This window comes from Bos indicus, chromosome 5, assembly GCF_029378745.1.
Source record: "Bos indicus isolate NIAB-ARS_2022 breed Sahiwal x Tharparkar chromosome 5, NIAB-ARS_B.indTharparkar_mat_pri_1.0, whole genome shotgun sequence".
In the NCBI taxonomy this organism is placed as follows: domain Eukaryota; kingdom Metazoa; phylum Chordata; class Mammalia; order Artiodactyla; family Bovidae; genus Bos; species Bos indicus.
The window spans coordinates 98,420,108-98,431,446 of record NC_091764.1 but is presented as its reverse complement, the minus strand read 5'-3'; positions in this window follow the sequence as shown (position 1 = coordinate 98,431,446).

Genomic DNA, 11,339 nt, shown 5'->3' with positions numbered 1-11,339 from the left:
TAATAATTATCATAGGGAAGACTAGTACATGTGAAACTGTAGGAAATTAAATATTTCCCAAATTAAACTGTTCATATTGCTTTGTCAGAAGATCAGATTACAATATTTTCTGACAATGCCTCTTCTAAATTCAAAAAACAATGAAAAATTATTGGTTTTTTGGTAGCACTTTCTGGTGTCTTTTCATCTGTGTGATACTCTTTCTGATACTGATTCTGTCATGGAACATTGATAACTTCCACTCACTTCCATTTCTTACAAAGTTGGAAAATATTTCTGGATTAAAAGACACTCTTACACTAAGCATAACAAGATCAATATTTAAAAAGAAACCTGACATTGAGGCTGTTGACATCAAGTGAAAAACCAAATGTTTCGATTCCATCAAAGGCTCCCGTACCTTCAAATCACATAGGATGAGAATCTGTCTAGGATGGAAAGCAACACATTCATGAACATCTCTGGCAAAAACTGATAAGTCTTATGCACTAGAAAGAGGGGATGTCAGGAACATTCCTTCAGAGCCAGATTCATCCTAATTCCAGGTCTACTCACTCTAATACTGTTAACGAATGCTGAGTATGATTTTATTTTCTTACCTATGAGATCAGACTATTATGCTGAACAGAAGTTAACTGAAACAAATAGATTTTATTTAAACTGCTTCTTGAATTATTCATCTTTAAATGTAATATAGAACTTCTCATGGTGGATTGTAGCTTTGGACTGTGTTTTCGATTCTGATTTTGGCATCTACTAAATGTAATAGAACCTTAAGCTTTCTGTCGGCAAAATGATAAATACATTCTCTAATTTCAATAAAATAGAATGCATTTCATTTTAAATTTGGCAAGTCTTATTTTCTATATTTAAATAAAATTTGTCTTAAAAAAATGGAGCACAACCCCCCCTGCCCCCCAACAAACACACACACAAGGGTGAGGTATTCTCAGAGGCTGCAGCATAGGCACCAGTGGTAACAGCAGGCTTTGGAGGTGTGGTGGCTGTGTTGTATGGTACCAAAGACTCCCTCCTGGACCACTAGAGGAGGCTTTCTCACCTAGACCCCAGTGGTCCCCCATCCTTAGTCCTCCTTTAAGTCCCTCAGAGGCACAACAAGAGATGCCAATTTTCAGTTGGGCTGCATTTCTGCAGTGTGGGTCTCAGTAGGGCCAGCGTGCACCTTTGCAGTCAAGGCCAGGAAACAGCTGCACTGCCTCAAGCTCATCTGTCTGCAGAAGAGGTGGGGGAACTCTGAAACTATGACAGAGCCCACTTTGCATCACCCCCAGCCCCACCTTGGGTCCTCTCGACAGACAGGCACTGGGGCTGCTGGCGGAGAGTGCCAGGGTTTGAGAGGAACCATGCCAGCCCACATTCTCAGGAAGGGGTGGGAGACTGAGGGTAGGTGGGCATCCACAGTCCACCTTCCACACACCACCTCCAGGTGGGAAGGAGAAGCCAGGGACCCAAGGGCAGAAGGAGAGCCACTTGCTTCCCCAGACATTCATCACTCCTGTGGAACAGCCTAAACCCAGCCCGGAAGGTGCGACATCACCACATCCAGCAATTCTGCAAGTCTCAGTAAGATCTTGATCAATTGTGTGTGTTCTACTCAGCTCTGACTTCCGTGTAGTGTTCCTACTGAAAATGGCGTAAAGCAGAAAGAACCAATTTAATCCAGGTTAGAAGAAAATAACGTGGAATGTCTCCTCTTTCACCCCCAGACAGCATCCAGCTGTGGACTTAAAACCTCTAATACTTTGATCTGTAACAGAAAAAGAGGCTCAAATAGAGGCTGAATGCGATTCTTGTTTCAGCCAGTCTTCAGCCTCAGGAAGTCAAATTTAGAGATTTTGACAGGACCTTCTGTTGTTTCACAAACTATGTGCTGCTCACTTATTGAAGGAACTTCAAAATTCTACTTTTTTAGAAAAGTTTCAGATGTGTTCCACTTTAAGCACCCTTTTTTCCACCAAGATTATTTTGGTTCCAAAGGCAAGAAACCCAACTAACTGGCTCATGTGGAAAAGGAAAAATGGAATATTCAAAAAAAGGGACATCAAACATGAGTGGATTCAAAGGCTCATATTTGTAAAGGCTTTAATTCGTCTTCCCATGTGACATTACTTTCTCCAGTAGACATATCTACAGCTGAGTGTCATTCCCTCTTTGGCCCAGTCACTTCATTTTTCCTGGAGCTATTAGTAACTGCCTTCCACTCTTCCCCAGTAGCATATTCGACACCTTCCGACCTGGGGGCCATATCTATTTGCGTTTTCATCCTGTCCAGAGCGTTCTCCAGGCAAAAATACTGGAGTGAGTTGCCTTTTCCTTCTCTAGCGGACCACATTTTGTCAGAACTCTTCCCTATGACCCATCTATCTTGGGTGTCCCTGCTCCGCATGGCTCAAAACTTCATTGAGTTTTGCAAGCCCCTTTGCCATGACAAAGCTGTCTTCCATGAAGGGGATCAGCTGCGGATGTGTCTGCTAGTGAAAGTAAAGAATAATACTGATAAAAATCTGTAAGGTTATGTCCATAAATCAAGGTAAATTGAACATTGTCAAGAAAGAGATGGCAAGACTGTACAAAGACATCTTAGGAATCAGTGAACTAAACTGGACAGCAATAGTGAAGTGAAGTCGCTCAGTTGTGTCCAACTCTTTGTGACCCCATGGACTATAGCCCACCAGGATCCTCCATCCATGAAATTTTCCAGCCAAGAATACTGGAGTGGGTTGTCATTTCCTTCTCCAGGGGATCTTCTCAACCTAGGGATCGAAGCCGGGTCTCACACATTGCAAGTGGACGCTTTACCATCTGAGCCACAGGGAAACTGGACAGGAATGGGTGAACTTAATTCAGATGCCTATTATATCTACTACTACTTTATATCCTCGTGGCTCAGCTGGTAAAGAATCCACCTACAATGTGGGAGACCTGGGTTCGATCCCTGGGTTGGGAAGATTTCCTGGAGAAGGGCAAGGTGTCTCTCTTTCACTCCAGTATTCTGGCTAGGAGAATTCCATGGACTGTATATAGTGCATGGGGTCGCAAAAAGTCGGACACAACTGAGCAACTTTCACTTCACATTATCCCTACTACTGTGGGCAAGAATCCCTTAGAAGAAACAGAGTGGCCCTCAGAGTCAACAAAGAAGTCAGAAATGCAGTACTCGGGTGCAATGTTAAAAAGGACAGAATAATCTTGGTTTATCTCCAAGGCAAACCATTCAATATCACAATAATCCAAGTCTTTGCCCCAACCAAAGAACCTGAAGTTGACTAGTTCAATGAAGACCTATAAGACTTTCTAGAACTAACACCAAAAGAAAATGTCCTTTTCAACATAGGGGTTTGGATGAAAAACTGGAAAGTCAAGAGATACCCGGAATAACAGGTAAGTTTGGCCTTGGAGTACAAAATGAAGCAGAGCAAGGGCCAACACAGTTTTGTCAATAGAACACACTGGTCAGAGCACCCTCTTCCAACAACACAAGAGATGACTCTACACATGGACATCCCCACATATTTAATACCGAAATCAAATTGATTATGTTCTTTGCAGATGAGATTGAGAACCTCTGTACTGTCAGCAAAAACAAGGCCAAGAGCTGACTGTGGCTTAGATCATGAACTCTTTATTGCAAAATTCAGGCTTAAATTGAAGAAAGGAGGGAAAACCAATAGGCCATTCAGATATGACCTAAATCAAATCCCATATGATTATACAATAGAAATGACAATTAGATTCAAGGGATTTGGTCTGATAAAGTGCCTGAAGAACTATGGACTGAGGTATGTAACACTGTATTATGAGACAATGACAGAAACCATGCTAAAGAAAGGTTTTACCAAGAAAAACCATCATGAACAAAGTTAAAACATACTCAAGATTTAGAAGAAAAATATTTATAAAATATATATCATACAGGACTGATACCCACAATATATAAATAAAGCAAACAATAAAACTACAAAAATACTAACGTGAGTATGGATAAGTATGAAATCACACCAGGCACTCTGGCTGCTATAAGAGACTGCTAGGGTGATTCCCAAAGTTGTCTGGGTTCCTGGTCATTGTGTCAAGTCTGCAGCTTTGTCTGGAAATATATTGGATCAGCCAAGACTAGGCTGAAAGGCTAGGATGATAATTCTGCTGGTGTCTGGATATATGCTGCTTTACTTGTAGTCCTTTTGAAAACTATGAGATGGATGGTAGCCTGCTCTTAGGAGGTGTGCATGTCTTTAATCCACATTGGCCTCTACATTCACACAGCCATCTCAGCCTGACTTCTGAACTGCTGAAACCTGGAGGGAGCAATAGATCTTCTGGAAATTCTGACGCTTACAGTTCAGGCTCTTCATCCATAACCAGGAACACACTGGAGAGGCTGTGGGGACTCCAAACACTGAACCTCCACTGTGGAGTGTTGATCACTCCATGAGGTATTCTGACGGCCTTCCATCTCTATTCTTAGAAAAGATTTGTCCAATATGACTTACCCAAATTCCTTGATTTATACAGTACACCATGGTACTTCTTTTATGAAATACAAGCAAGTTTGTTATAGAATGGTAGGGTATCTATGGAGGGAAAAAATTGAGCAATAATTTAAAGGGAGAAATGGCTCAAACAAATGGGGACCTGGAAACACATTCATTTCTTAGCAAGAGGTTCAATTATTTTGGAGTTTCATTTTTATTTTTCTTTAATTTTTATTTTATATTGCACTATAGTTGATTGCAGTCTCCTCTCCTTTTTCACTCTCTTTCACTCTTTCACTGAGGAGAGGGGAAAAGTTGGGAAAAACTCAATATTCAGAAAAATAAGATCATGGAATCTGGTACCATATCATCATGGCAAATAGGTGGGGAAACAATGGAAACGGTAAGAGACTTTATTTTGGGGGGGCTCCAAAATCACTGAAGATGGTGACTGCAACCATGAAATTAAAAGATGCTCCCTCCTTGGAAGAAAGGCAATAACCAAACTAGACAGCATACTAAAAAGCAGAGACATTAGTTTACCCACAAAGGTCTGTTTGGGAAAATCTATGGTTTTTCCAGTAGTAATGTATGGATGCAATTGTTGGACTATAAAGAAAGCTGAGCACTGAAGAATTGATGCTTTTAAACTGTGGTGTTGGAGAAGATTCTTGAGAGTCCTTGCACTGCAAGGAGATCCAAACAGTCAATCCTAAAGGAAATCAGTCCTGAATATTCATTGGAAGGACTGATGTTGAAGCTGAAACTCCAATACTTTGGCCACCTGATGCAAAGAACGAACTCATTGGAAAAGACCCTGATGCTGGGAAAGATTGAAGGCAGGAGGTGAAGAGGACGACAGAGGATGAGATGGTTGGATGGCATCACCAACACGATGGACATGAGTTTGAGTAGACTCCAGGAGATAGGGATAAACAGGGAAGCCTGGCGTGTCGCAGTCTATGGAATCACAAAGAGTCAGACATGACTGATGGACTGAACTGAACTGATAGTTGATTACAATGCTCTGTCACTTTCATGTGTACGGCAATGTTATTCACATATACATACACAAATGTCTATTCCTTTTCAGATTCTTTTCTCATATAGGTCATTGCAGATTATTGAATCAAGCTCCTTGTAGGTTCTTGTTGACTATCAATTTTCTGTATTGTATATATAGTAGTGTGTATATGTTAATCCCAACATCCAATTTATACCTCCACTCCCAGCTTCCCCTTTCGGTAACCACAAGTTTGCTTTCTAAGTCTCTACATATATTTCTGTTTTGCAAAAAGTTCATTTATATCATTTTTAAAATTCCACATATAAGTGATATCATGTGATATTTGTCATTCTCCTTCTGACTTACTCAGTATGATAGTTGTTAGGTTCATCCCTGTATCTGCAAATGACACCTACTCTTTTTTATGCCTGAGTAATATTCCACCATTAGAGGTACCACATCTTTATCCACTCATCTTTTAATGGATTCTTAGCTTGTTTCCATTTTTTGGGTATTGTAAATAGTGCTGCAGTGAACACTGGGGTGCATGTATATTTTTGAATTATGGTTTTCTCCAGATATGGGACTGCTGGATCATATGGCAGCTCTGTTTTTAGTTTTTTAAGGAAACTCTGCACTGTCGTCCACAGTGGCCTTACCAGTTTACATTCCCACCAGTGGTGTAGGAGGGTTCCCTGTTCTGCAAACCCTCTCCAGCATTTATTATTTGTAGACATTTTGATGATGGCCATTCGGGCTAATGTGAGGTGAACCTCACTATTTTTGATTTGCATTTTTCTACTAATTAAAGGTGTTGAGAACAAACTTTAAAAGTATCCAGGCCTCCCCAGAGTGAGGTAGACTCTTGCTAGCTTCTCCAGCATTTACCGTTGGTATTTTAGGGATTTTCTCACTCTGCAACTTCTTCAAATTTGCAGTATTTTCCATGTTCACTATAATTACTGGAATATCAGAAAGGTGTGAAAAAAATTGCATTGTTTCTATAAAATCCAGGGAAGGAGAAAAACAGTGGAGGTATGTCACCTGACAACTGGTTTGTGAATAAAGGTGTCAGAAGAACAGAGAGGCAATAGCAGGTAGAAAAATAGAGATCTAGCCCTGCCCCCAGGCAAAGAACAAGGGAAAATGTTTTCCAGGAAAGTGGCCAGAGAGAAAACCTGTGGGAAACATCAATGAGAAGGGGTCTTGGATGTTCCTATCCTGGGTTCATGGCCCTCAAATTTCAGATTCACCCAGAATCAGAAATGGCACTTAGAAAATGGATGCTGATATTTTATTAGTAAATTGAAGATATACTGACTTGCTTCAGTGTCCTGGCTTTCTGAAGGACTGGTATCTTCTTGTTCATTTTCTGAAAAACAAAAAAGGAAGATCAGACAGGATTGGCAAAGGGTTTCTAATCCCTGCTCCTCACTGAAGGGATGTAGGTGAGAGCTCAACATTTCTCCTCCTCTTCTTCCTCATTCTCCTCTTTCATTCTTAATTTCTTTAAGGTTTGTATGTATCTAACAGATACCGGGTTCTAAATTTTTGCTTGTAAGATGAATAAAAAGATTCTTCTGAGATTATCTCTTGACTGTAATGTTCAAATATGTACTTACAAGGATGATACATACCATATATCCTATATTAACACAAATGAAAAACCAGCTTATATATCCATTCATGGAGGTTGGTTAATCATGCCATAGCCAGACACTTGATATATACAATGGTAAAACAAAACAATACCACCACCAACAACAAATAAGATCAAACAGATCCACATAGATCTATGAGCTAAAATGGAAGTTTTCAAAGAATTATGTTATTTGAAATGAACAGCAAGAGATCTACATAGAAAATACGATGTCATTTGTGCATTAAAAAGATTATATGTGTGTGTTTGTTGCTTAGTCAAATCTGACTCTTTGTGACCCCACAAACTGTGGTCTGCCAGGCTCCGCTGTCCATGGGGTATTTTCCCATCAAGAATATTGGGGTGGGTTGCCATTTCCTACTCCAGACGATCTTCCTGACCCAGGGATTGAACCCACATTTCCTGTGTCTCCTCCATTGCAGGTGGATTCTTTACTGCTGAGCCACCTGGGAAGCCTGTTCTTGCATATTAAGTTGCTTTGCTTATGTCAAACTCATTGAGAACCTTTGTACTATAGCCTACCAGGCTCCTCTGTCCAGAGGATTCTCTAGGCAAGAATACTGTAGTGGGTTGCCATGCCCTCCTCCAGGGGATCATCCTGACCCAGGGATTGAACCCGCATCTCCTGCAACTCCCGCATTGCAGGCAGATACTGCATCACTGAGCCACCGGGGAAGCACCATGTATATATATTGTGCTTCCCAGTGGCTCAGCACAAAGGCAAGTATGGAGAATGTAACATGGAAACAGACATTACCATGTGTAAAATAGATGTGGCTTCCCTGATGGAGCAGATGGTAAAAATCTGCCTGCAATGCAGGAGACCCACGTTCGATCCCTGATTAGGAAGATCTCCTGGAGAAAGGAATGCCCAACCATTCTACTATTCTTGCCTGGAGAACTCCACAATTCCACGGAGAGAGTAGCCTGGTGGACTATAGGGTTGCAAAGAGTCAGACACGACTGAACGACTAACACTTTCACTTCCATGTAAAATCGATAGCCAGTGGAAATTTGCTGTATGACTCGGGTAACTCAAACCAGTGCTCGGTAACAACCCAGAGGGGTGCAATGGGGAGAGAGGTGGAAGGGATGTTCAAGTGGGAGGGCACATAGGTAAACCTATGACTGATTCATGTTGATGTCTGGGAGAAACCAACACAATACTGTAAAGCAATTATCCTTCGCTTAAAAATAAGTTAACTGAAACAATCATCCTGCAAAGCAGAAAATGCCGGTTCAATCCTGAGTGGGAAGATCCCATAGAGACAGGTTTCCTGGTTTCTCAAATGGTAAAGAATCCACCTGCAATGCAGGAGACCTGGGTTCGATCCTTGAGTTGGGAAGATATCCTGGAGAAGGGCATGACAACCCACTCCAGTATTCTTCCTGGAGAATCCCCATAGACAGATCACCATGGGCTGTAGTCCACAGGGTCACAGAGAGTTGGACACAACTGAGCAACTAAGCAGATGTGCATGTGGAGAAGGAAATGGCTACCCACTCCAATATTCTTTCCTGGGAGATCCCAGGACAGGGAAGCCTGGAGGGCTACAGTCCGTGGTATTGCAAAGAGTCTGACACAACTTAGCAACTAAACAACAACAAGGCACAACTGCTTTCAAGAGGATGTCCAAAGGAGCTAACTGTGGTGGATCTGGGGTAAGGAACTGGAGAGGTAGGATATGATAAGCCTTTAAGAGCTAGTCTCATACTTTATGTTTAGTTTTTTCCTAATGAGCATATATAAGCAATATTTTTAAATTACATAACTTAGCAGTAAAATTTTTCAGTATCAATCATCGGGGACACTGGACCTGAGAGGACTAGTCAGGTGGAAACTTGAAATGGTAAATGAATGAAGCTGAGGAGGAAGACAAGAGAGGACCACAAGGCACCACCACTCTATTTCCTCATTACCAAACAGCTTTAAGACAAGTAGTAATCATTAGGGGAAAGGCAGTTTATGGTCCATGTCTCTCAAAATCAGAATCAACTTGGATACCTTGTTAAAAATACACAGCTGTTGTTCAGTTGCTCAATTGTGTCCAACTATCTGCGACCCAATGGACTGCAGCATGCCAGGCTTTTCTGTCCTTCACTATCTCCAAGAGCATGCTCAAATTCATGGCCGCTGGGTCACTGATGCCATCCAACAATCTCACCCTCTCTTATCCCCTTCTCCTCCTGCTTTAATCTTTCCCAGCAACAGGGTCTTTTCTAATGAATCTACCCTTCACATCAGCTGGCAAAGTATTGGAGCTTCAACTTCAGCATCAGTCCTTCCAATGAATATTCAGGTTTGAGTCTGTAGGATTCATTGGGTTGATCTCCTTGCACTCCAAGGGACTCTCAAGAGTCTTCTCCGACCTGACAGCTCAAAAGTATCAATTCTTGCCATTCAGCCTTCTTTATTTTCCAAATCTCACATGCATACATAACTACTGGAAAAGTCATAGCTTTGACTAGATGAACCTTTGTCAGCAAATATATGTCCCTGCTTTTTAATATGCTGTCTAGATTTTTCATAGCTTTTCTTCCAAGGAGCAAGCATTTTTTAACTTCATGACTGCAGTCACAATCTGCAGTGATTTTGGAGCTGAGGAAAATGAAGTCTGTCACGGTTTCCATTATTTCCCCATCTATTTGCCATGAAGTGATGAGACCAGATGCCACGATCTTCATTGAATCATGGCTGTCTGAGGAGGCCTTGCAAACAGCTGAGAAAAGAAGAGAAGCAAAAGGCAAAGAAGAAAGGGAAAGATATACTGATGAATGCACAGTTCCAAAGAAGAGCAGGGAGAGATAAGAAAGCCTTCCTAAATGAACAATGCAAAGTAACAAAGGAAAACAATAAAATGGGAAAGATGAGATATCTTTTCAAGAAAGTTAGGAGATACCAAGAGAACATTTCATGCAAAGATGGGCACAGTAAAGGACAGAAATGGTATGGACCTAACAGAAGCACAAGATATTAAGAAGAGGTGACAAGAATACACAGAAGAACTATACAAAAAGATCTTCACGACACAAATAACCACAGTGGTGTGATCCCTCACCTAGAGCCAGACATCATGGAGTGTGAAGTCAAGTGGGCCTTAGGAAGTGTCACTATGAACAAAGCTGGTGGAGGTGATTCAATTCCAGCTGAGCTATTTCACATTCTAAAAGATGATACTGTCAAAGTGCAGCACTCAATATGCCAGCAAAATTGTAAAACTCAGCAGTGGCCACAGGACGGGAAAATTCAGTTTTCATTCCAATTCCAAAGAAAGGCAATGCCAAAGGATGTTCAAACTAATGCACAATTGCACTCATCTCACACGCTAGCAAAGTAATGCTCAAATTTCTCCGAGCAAGGCATCAACAGTACGTGAACCATGAAACTCCAGATGTTCATGCTGGATTTAGAAAAATAAAATAAAATAAACGGGAAAAAAATTAAAAATAAAATTTAAAAAAAAAAAAAAGAAAAGGCAGAGGAACCAGAGATCAAATTACCAACATCCACTGGATCATAGAAAAGTCAAGAGACTTCAAAAAAAAAACTCTACTTTTGCTTCATTGACTACGCTAAAGCCTTTAACTGTGTGGATCACAACGAACTGTGGAAAATTCTTCAAAAGATGGTAATTCCAGACCACCTACCCTGTCTCCTGAAAAATCTGTACTCACATCAAGAAGCAACAGTTAGAAACAGACATGGAACAATAGACTGGTTCCAACTTGGGAAAGGAATACATCAAGGCTATATATTGTCACTCTGCTTGTTTAACTTCTGTGCAGAGGACATCATGTGCAATGATGTCCTGGATGAAGCACAAGCTGGAATCAACATTACCGGGAGAAATATCAATAACCTCAGATATGCAGATGACACCACCCTTATGGCAGAAAGTGAAGAGGTACTATGGAGCCTCTTGAAGGTGAAAGAGGAGAGTGAAAAACCTGGCCTAAAAATACATGGTATTGCTATTCTATACCATATTTCTGAATAGAGATCTTTAGAACAGGATTCACTACTATGAAATGTCCACATGTTTCTAGTTGATTCAGTGATTCACTAATCACTGAATCATTTGATTCTCAAAAATGTTTGAGACCTGTATGGATTACTGACCTTGAATTATACCTGTTATTAAATTTCCAGATTGCTGGGTTTGTGGGCCTTGTGGAGGTC